This window comes from Cheilinus undulatus, linkage group 5 (genome assembly GCF_018320785.1).
Source record: "Cheilinus undulatus linkage group 5, ASM1832078v1, whole genome shotgun sequence".
Classification (NCBI taxonomy): Eukaryota; Metazoa; Chordata; class Actinopteri; order Labriformes; family Labridae; genus Cheilinus; species Cheilinus undulatus.
The window spans coordinates 41,703,780-41,713,103 of record NC_054869.1 but is presented as its reverse complement, the minus strand read 5'-3'; positions in this window follow the sequence as shown (position 1 = coordinate 41,713,103).

Genomic DNA, 9,324 nt, shown 5'->3' with positions numbered 1-9,324 from the left:
ATATACAGAAGCTTCACAGGGCCTCATTATGTCGGTATAAACACTCACCGTGATTATGTCTCTCTGTTGGCTTTATTTTTGTGTGATCAAATAGAAAGTGAAAGGAGGATACAGACATGGCATGTTTATTTGGCCTTTGATTCGTTTAAGTTTTGCCATATGGTGGAAATTGCCCTACAACTCAGAGCAGAGGACACATTTTAAAGAGGGATTACCACTACAGGAAGTAAAAGGCTGACCTGTCATGCTCTGACCTCTAAAGTCCTCAGAACAACAGCAATAGTCAAAAGAAAAAGTCCTCCCTACTCAGGATGGAAAAACAAAATCTCTACCACAGACTACCTGGAATCAACTCCTAATGCATGGGTCAAAACATGATTATAGTTATAGCTTAATAATTTAAACCCATTAGATTTACAAACCTCACTTCCCAAAACGTTGGGACATTGTGTAAAATGTGAACGAATACAGACTGTATTTGCACACCTTTTAACCTACATCCGAGTGAATAAAGCACAAAGACAAGGTTTTCCATTTTCAGACTGAGTAACTTTTTTACTTTCTTAAAAAAATTATTCTAGTTTTGATACCTGCAACACGTTCCAAAAAAGTTGGGACAAGACCATGTTCACAACTGTGTTACATCAACTTTTCTTTAAACAGTCTGTACATGTTTATGGTACTGAAGACACTAATTGTTGAAGTATTGAAAGTGGAATTCTTTTTTCCCATTTAGTGTAGATCTTAAGTTGTTCCATGGTGGAATGTTTGTCATAGTTTGTGCTTCATAGTGTACCATACATCACCAGTGAGAGGCAGGTCTGGACTGCATACAAGCCTAGCAAGTACCCTTCACATTTTATTGCAGCTTTTTCTTACTTCTCAAGGTCTTCTTTTTTTGTAATCACATTTTTCATTTCTTCTTTTACTTTCATTTTTTTATCTGTACAGTATAGATTTTTACTGTTTTAACCGCCCACCTCAGTCTTTTCACAGTAGAATGCCACTTTAGTTATTATTCATTTCCAAATTATCATGCACTCCATGTATTGTATTTCTTGTTTTGTTGTGGTTTTGCTGCTTCTGCTCAATAAAATTTAGTTTGAAAATAAATAAATAAATAAAATGGGGAAAAAAATAGCTCATGCAAAATCTGTCTTGGTATTGTCTTCCTGGAAAAGATGCCATCTGGATTAAAGCATATGCTGCTCCAAAACCTGTATGTTCCTCTCAGTATTAATGTTGCCCTCACAGATGTGTGAGTTACCCATGTCATGGGCACTAATACATCTCAGTAGTTAAACAGAGTAGGAGTTACCGACTATTCAACATTTTATTTTACACAGATACACATGAGGATGTAAAAATGAACTTTACACCTAGAAGCTTGTTCAGAGTAGGGGTAGTCAGGGTGCTGGGATGTCCCTCTCAGTGGATCACAGCATAAGTTAAAAGAACCTGTCTTACCCACTTCTGTTCAGTGGAGCTCTTTCATGGTTGGAAAGGGCACTGTATTATCTTTTGTCCAATAAAAGGGTACGAGAAAGTGCTCGCAAGGGTATTCTTCCTGTGTAAATACATCTTCAAGTGCACTCTCTGTGCTCTCCCAGTATAAATACATGATAAGGTGCTCACCAGTGTATCCCTCCATAGTGAATGCATGACAAAGTGTTCTTCAGAGTGCTATTCCAGTGTATACCTGAAAAGCACCCTGGAGGACACTTTATCATGTATTTACACCTGGATAGCACCCTGGAGGACACTTTATCGTGTATTTACACCTGGATAGCACCCTGGAGGACACTTAATCATATCTTTACTATGAAAAGCACCCTGGAGGGCACTTTTTCATATATTCACACTGGAAGAACCATTAAGGGCACAATTTATCTATTTACACTGGAAAGACATCCTAAACTTTATCATGTTTTTACACAGAAAGGGTGCCCTGAAAGGAACTGTTCCAATCATTCACTCTTGAGGGCACTTTATGATTTATTCACACTGGGAGGGTACCCTAGAGGACATTTCTCATGTATAAACAATAAACATGCACCCTGGAGTGTACTATTTCCATGTGTTTACACTGGGAAGTCACCTGGGAGGGCACTTTATCATGTAATTACATTGAAAGGTCAATGTGGAGGGCACTTTGTCATGAATACTTGCTGGAAGGGTGCCCTGGAGGGCATGTTATCATGTAGTTACACTAGAAGTGTACGCAGAAAGGCACTTTATCATCTATTCACACTCTTAAAGGTCACCCTGGAGGACACTTTGTCATGTATTCACACTGGGAGAGCACCCTGGAGTGCTCTGTGTTGTACAAGTCCACTGAAAGATCTTCCTGGAGGATACTTGGTCATGTTAATGTTTCATAGGGGCATCTAAGGAATCACTTAAGCAGTGTTTTTTCAAAGGTTTGGACATTAGGAGGGGCTGTAACAAGCAGGTAAAATTAAACTTGGAGAAACACTCAGCTGAAGTAGTGACTGCAGTTTAATTGTCCAGCCTCCTGAAATTCAGAAAACAAAATGAAACATGCTTCTATAAAACTTTGTTTTTCAGCTTTGAGCCCACCACATGTCAAACAACAGTACTGTGTAAATTCCAGGTTTCCTGCCGTTTCCAGCTCTATATGATTGCAGAATCACTGCAGGACATTTTTGTTGTTTTCTGGCTGAAATGGATCTTTCTGTTCATAGTGTGGATAGATTGTCCTGACACAAAAGAAAAATGTTTTGAGAGACTGTAAGGTTTCATGCCTTTGCTTTATTATGAAAGAGCTGAAATGGAAAAAACCTGCGGTGAGTAAACCAGTCACTCATTGAAGCTATTATTCAAGAAAAAACAGGCTGATTACAGCTCTTCACACTGAGACTGAGCACACAAGAAACTGTCAACAGGCTCTGCAGTCACACAGGAAGCTGACATTATGTCAACACGGTACACTGTCATCAAACGAACCAAAACAAGAGAAACCACTCAGACTCACATGTGTGTCAGGATCAGTGGGAGTCTGTGGAAAAAGCTGTCAGCTATCACACTGTTGGGACAGAATCAGATCCCCCATATGAGCACGGTCAGACCTGGATAACAAATGAGGTCAGGAAATTTTCAGTGCCTCTTTAACAGCTTTTCTCCCTCATTTTGTCATAAACATGATCTCAAAGGACACCGTGTTTTACTAAACAGCAAATAAATCTTGTGGCATTTGCTAAATTGAAATGACAGCTCAGTTCAAGGCAAGAAGTTAAAAGAGAGTTGTGATATGTCCTTCATGGAGGAACCAGTTCTAATAGCTCTTTTTGTGAACAACTGGAGCCAGCTCCTGTTCAAGAAAGATTTGTTGTTATTTTTAAAGTAAAAAATAAGGCAAAATGATACTAAATAAAAGGCCAAAAGACTGGTTCTTATAAATGAGTTAAATGAGTTTAGCCAAATAATCCAGATCTCTAAAAGAGACATAATTCCATCACTGGGATGCATTTCTTTCAACTATCTATTTTTAATTCCATTTCAAAAACAAACATTTTAGATTTATATCAATCTTTTAAGCATTAGTTTATCATTCATGCTCCCTGTTTTTATGCATAATTTTGCCTCTTTGCTGTTAATGACTCTCATTTGGATCACCTCTTTTGTTTTATTTTTCTATTTTATTGATTTCATATTGCCGTGCATTAGTCTCTATATCCTGATAACATCCTATCTTTTTCATCAATCATCTTTTCCACTTTGCTTTAAAGCACTTTGAACTAGAACTTGTCTGAATTTGTGCCCATTCATTCTACAGAGTATTTATAGGGTAGGGCGCTGATGTTGGTTGAGAAGGCCTGGCTGTCAATCTCCATCACAGTTCATCCTAAAGGTGCTCAATAGGGTTGAGGTCAGGGCTCTGTGTGGGCCCGTCCAGTTCTTCCAAACTTAAAATCAGTTACTTACTCATTAGACCACGTCTATATAGTCCTTGCTTTGTGTACTGGGGAACAGTCATGTTGTAATACAAAAGGGCCTTCCCCAAACTCTTGCCACAAAGTTGGAAGCATAGCATTGTCTAAAATGTCTTGGTATGCTGAACCATTAAGATTGTCCCTCACTGGAGATAAGGGGTCTAGCCCAAACCCTGTAAAACAGCCCAATACCATTATTCTTCCTCTGCCAAATGTCACAGTTGGCACAGAACAGTCAGGCAGGTAACGTTCTCCCGGCATCTGCCAAACCCAGAGTTGAACGGAGAAGTGTGATTTGTTTCCATGTTTCCACCGCTCCAGAGTACAGTGTCAGTGTGCTTTACCTGACTTTGGGAATTGAGTCACACAGCTCTTTCCAGAGGGTTGCAAATGTGTGCCAGGGGAAAAAAAAAACGTGGCAGAAAGTCTACTGTATATGCAGAAGCCCTAAGTGGACATAAAGTAAATTCAAACATGTTTTTGAGAGTTTTCCTACGATGACGGGTAAATTTAAGTATTTGTCAAGATCTCTACTTCTCCTTTTCTTTGGAAAACACAGCCAGTTTTCCCAAGATAATGGGGGAATTCCTTGAGACACTACCAAATTTCCATGTTACCTTTGGAAAATGTAGTAAAATAAAATGTATGTGTCCTGTACTTATGTGCTTTTAAAACATGTTTGTTTTGTCCTTTTGTTGAATATGTTATTTTCTGTTTATGGCCCAAACTGCAACAGTTTTAAAATACATTTGAGTTTTTGAACATTTTCAAAAATGTGGGTCCTGATTTCTGTCAAAGAGGAGGTACTGGGTCCTGATGCCTATCTGTTGAGAACCACTGCTTTGCACCATTCCACCTGACACTTGGCATTGGACTTGGTGATGTGAGGCTTGTATGCAGCTGCTTGGCCATGGAAATGTATTTCTTTGTGCTTACATTAATGCCAGTGGAGGCTGGGAACTCCTCAGCTGTGGAATCAGTTGGTGACTTTTACATAGCAGTCGTTGACACTGTGATTTTACGTGGTCCTTCACTTCATGGCTGAGATGCTGTTGCTCCTAAACGCTTCTACTTTCTAATAATATTACCTACAGCTGACTGTGGAATATCCAGTAGGGATTAAATTTTATGAATAATCTTATTCCAAAGGTGGCATCCATCACAGTACCACTCTTGAAGTCAATGAGCTCTACAGTACATTAACAAAAACTCTTCATATTTCCATCAAACTTTTAAAACATGACTCATCAGCTTAACATTCAACAAGCTAACTGTGCACATAGATCACTGTACAGTATTTGACAGACAGGATTCATGCATCGCTTTTATAAATGTTATTGTGCATAATGGCTGTGCTGAAGTCAAAATGTTAACAATTGTCTGTTTTGTGCAACAACATAGTTTTGTCTAGATCTGATTCTTATTACAACAGTTGCGTCAACATGTCTGTGCGTGTTTGCACCACTGCCGTAGCAGAAGTAGATTTGCCTTCAAAATCTGGAGACAATTAGATGCTGGAAGAGAAAATAAAAATGCCAGAGCAAGTCAGAGAGTAGATCTAAGGAAGACAGATTCCAGCTCCACACAATAGTGTTTTGACAGGGAGCTGGGAGAGAGAAAATAGTCAGGAGACAGAGCTTTCTCTCTTTATCTTCCCTTTCTCTCTGACTCCACTTCTCACATCTGTAGAACAGATTATTGTAGAGGTGGACGGGTGAGATTAACCTGTAATAAGACTCCATTAACACCTCTCTATCTTACTGTCTGTCTTAAGCCATGTGGTAAAGCAACAACAGATTTCTTTTTCCTTGCAGCAGAGAAGGGAACAAGATGAATTTCAGCTTTGTTTTTACATCTTGGATTTTTTCCTTGGCACCTGAGCGCGTGTCTCATGGGCCCCTCCCTCCGAACATCTCCCCTCTCCCTGAGGACCCCGAGACTTTCAGACAAACACATCCCTGGAAGAGTTCGGCTTTTGCCCTCGGCCCGGTCGTATTGACTTCCCCTGTGTGAGAGCTGGAACATACAGTTTATTAAGAATTCATGGAGCATGTCTTTGAATGCAATGACCCGTGATAAAAGAGGGCCATAATGGCTGAGGGCCACAGCACACATGAGGGGGACACGCACACATGTAAACAAACTCAGGGAATAATCACAAAGCAAGCTGTGGAAAATAAAAACAAGAAACAAAATAAGGTTGAAGGACAAACAAGCATGCAAAACCACACACAGGCAGCCACACGCACAAACATATATTAACTCTAGGGCTGGGTGATAGGACCAAAAAAACAAGTCCTAGAAATCAATTAATGGATAGGTGTTTTATTACATCAAACATCAAAAGTTGCAGACAAACTTCTACATTCTGTTTAAAATGTACAATTACATCAGAATTATTTGTTATTACAGTTGTTAAAATGTACAACAACATTTGAAAAGTGACTGGAATCTTCTCTCCTCACCAGTCCCACCCACTTTTCCAAATGTTGCAGACTAAACCTGATTTATGCTTCTGCGTCACGTCGACAGTTTAGGTATGCGGTCGTCAACCATTCCAAGTTCTGCGTCGAGGGAACACATCGCTCTGCAATTCACCGCCATGCCGCTAGGGGGGTGTGGCTGTGTGTGTGTGTAGTTTCAGAGGGGTCACATCCGAATCCTTGTTTATCTTCCGGTCACAGTAAACAATGGTGACCGAGGTGGGCCAGGTGTGTTTGGAGTTGGAGCTCGTCGATATTGGCAAATAAATTGTTTTGTTGCAAATGTTGAAGCACAGGTGACAGGAAAGACGTTTGCGGAGGTGGTCTGTACGACCATTAAACGAGTCGAGGCAATTGCTGGAAATGATGTTTTGAGTGGACCAATCACAGCCCTTGTGGTCCGCGCCACCGCAACACGAAGTTAGGATTTTTTGGAGGTGCGCGTCAGGCTACCGCGGAGGGGTCCGCGACACAGAAGGCTACACGTACCTATGCCATCGACACGACGCAGGAGTATAAATCAGGCTTTATTTGTAGTTTAGACATAGTGTAGGAGTTTGCCTGCAACTTTTAAGAATAATACTAATCAAGAAATTGCCAATATGACTTTTTAATCTTGTTGCCATGATAGCAAACATATACACTATAAGGGCAACAGCCACACATGTGTTGAATGGCTGAAATCAGGTATTTTTCAGGTGTTTCAATCAGAGCTGTTTCCACAGGTGCATGAAAGTCTCTAGCCCCCTGCTGTTTCCATAGCTGAAGAATTATGAACTTCCACTGGCATTAATGTTAGCACAAAAGCTGTGTTGCCGCACCCTCATGAAATGGGGTTTCCATGGCAGAGCAGCATGCAGTCTTCACATCACCAAGTCCAATGCCAAGTGTCAGATGGAGTGATGTAACACACATCTACACTGGCCTGAAAATAATGCATTTTTGCTGGTTTCATGACTTTAACCTATTCTAACTTAAGTATACATTATCCTGTGATCTTCTGCTCTTTCTTGCAAGAAAACAGTATCATACTGAACATGTTCACATGCAAAATTTTTATTTATTTTATTTAACCTTTATTTAACCAGATAAAACCTAATGAGATCAAGATTTCTTTTACAAGGATGACCTGGCCAAGAGGTCAGCAGCACACGTCATAATAAATAATACATTTCAGTGACAGATTACAACAATGGGTCAAAAACAGACAATAATTTGGAAAGTGCATAGGTAAATTACAGATAGAGTGCTGAAAAAAAATTACTCACAATAACAGGTTCATAAACACAGGCACTGTTCTATGGACTTACAATGTCTGTCATTTAAGACAGAACAAAAGGCTCCAAGTGAAATGAGTTCTGACAGTTTTAAATCAGTGTGGAGAGTATTCCATGCAGAGGGGACAGCAAAACTGAACACTTTTTTCCCCAATTCAGTCCTAACACAAGGAACAAGCAGATGAACAATGTCACAAGAGCACAAGGCATAAAGGCTCTCAGTTCTCTGAAGGAGAGTAGATAAATAAGAGGGAACAAGGCCAAAAAGAGCCTTGTAAATAAGAGTCAACCAGTGCATGTACCTGTGAACACTCAGAGAAGGCCAGCCATGATTTGGCATAGAGTTCACAGTAATGCATGAGGCAACTACAACCAGTCACAAACCTCAGAGCACAGTGATAGACAGTATTCAAAGACTGTAGACATTTAGCTGAAGCACCCATATACAGAACATCACCATAATCCAGCAATGGTAGAAAGGTTGCAGATACAAGATATTCACAAGCTCTGAGGGAGAAGCAGGATTTGTTTCTGTAATAGAAACCTATTTTCACCCGGAGTTTGGTGACTAAGTTGGCAATGCGTGCTTTGAACGAAAAGCTCACAATAAGAAAACCGAGATATTTATAGGTAGAGACTAGCTCAATGGGTACACCTCATGAAGTTAAGATAGAAGGGATGTTCCCTGACAACTCACTCTTATTCGAAAACACCATGAGTTCGGTTTTGTCTGCATTTAAAGGGATACTTCAGCATTCTGGCAAATTTGCCCTTTGCCATAATTCCTATAGTCTTAGTGATAGGTCCGTTTCCTTTAGTTGTCGGTGCAAGCTGTTTCTAGATCTGGGGGACCGTTAAACCAGCTGCACTGTGAACGCTATTTTAGCAAACAGATTTTTTGCTTTCCCTCATCAAACTCATCAAACAAACAATCCTACAACTCCAAATTGCTCTAGTGGACAAGTTGTGACCTACACATTCACCACGCTATGAAATAATAACATATAATTATGTAACATTACGACACATGAAGCAAATACTCAGAACTATTTCTTGAGTGAACCACTGGGCGGAGTGACACAGTGCAGCAGCCATGTCTGGAGTGTAGTTCCGGCTTTGCATTTAACTTTAAAACATCTCCGTCTCGTAATGTTCCATGATTATTTCATAGCGTGGTAAATGTGCAGGTCACAACTTGTCCACTAGAGCAATTTGGAGTTGTAGGATTGTGTATTTGATGGGTTTGATGAGGGAAAGCAAAAATTCTGTTTGCTAAAATAGCGTTCGCGGTGCAGCTGGTTTAACAGTCCCCCCAGATCTAGAAACAGCTTGCACCGACAACTGAAGGAAACAGACCTATTACTAAGACTACAGGAATTATGGCAATGGGCAAATTTGCCAAAATGTTGAAGTATCCCTTTAAAACCAACTTGAGTTTCTGCAGACGAGATTGAACATCAAAAGCAGACTGCAAAAACTCAAAAGCCTAAATTATTGATGTTGAACAACAATAAATTACAGTATCGTCTGCATAAAAATGATGAGGCTTTTTACATGTTATTACACAAGTTATTAATGTAAACAGAGAAAAAAGTCGGTCCTAAGACCGAG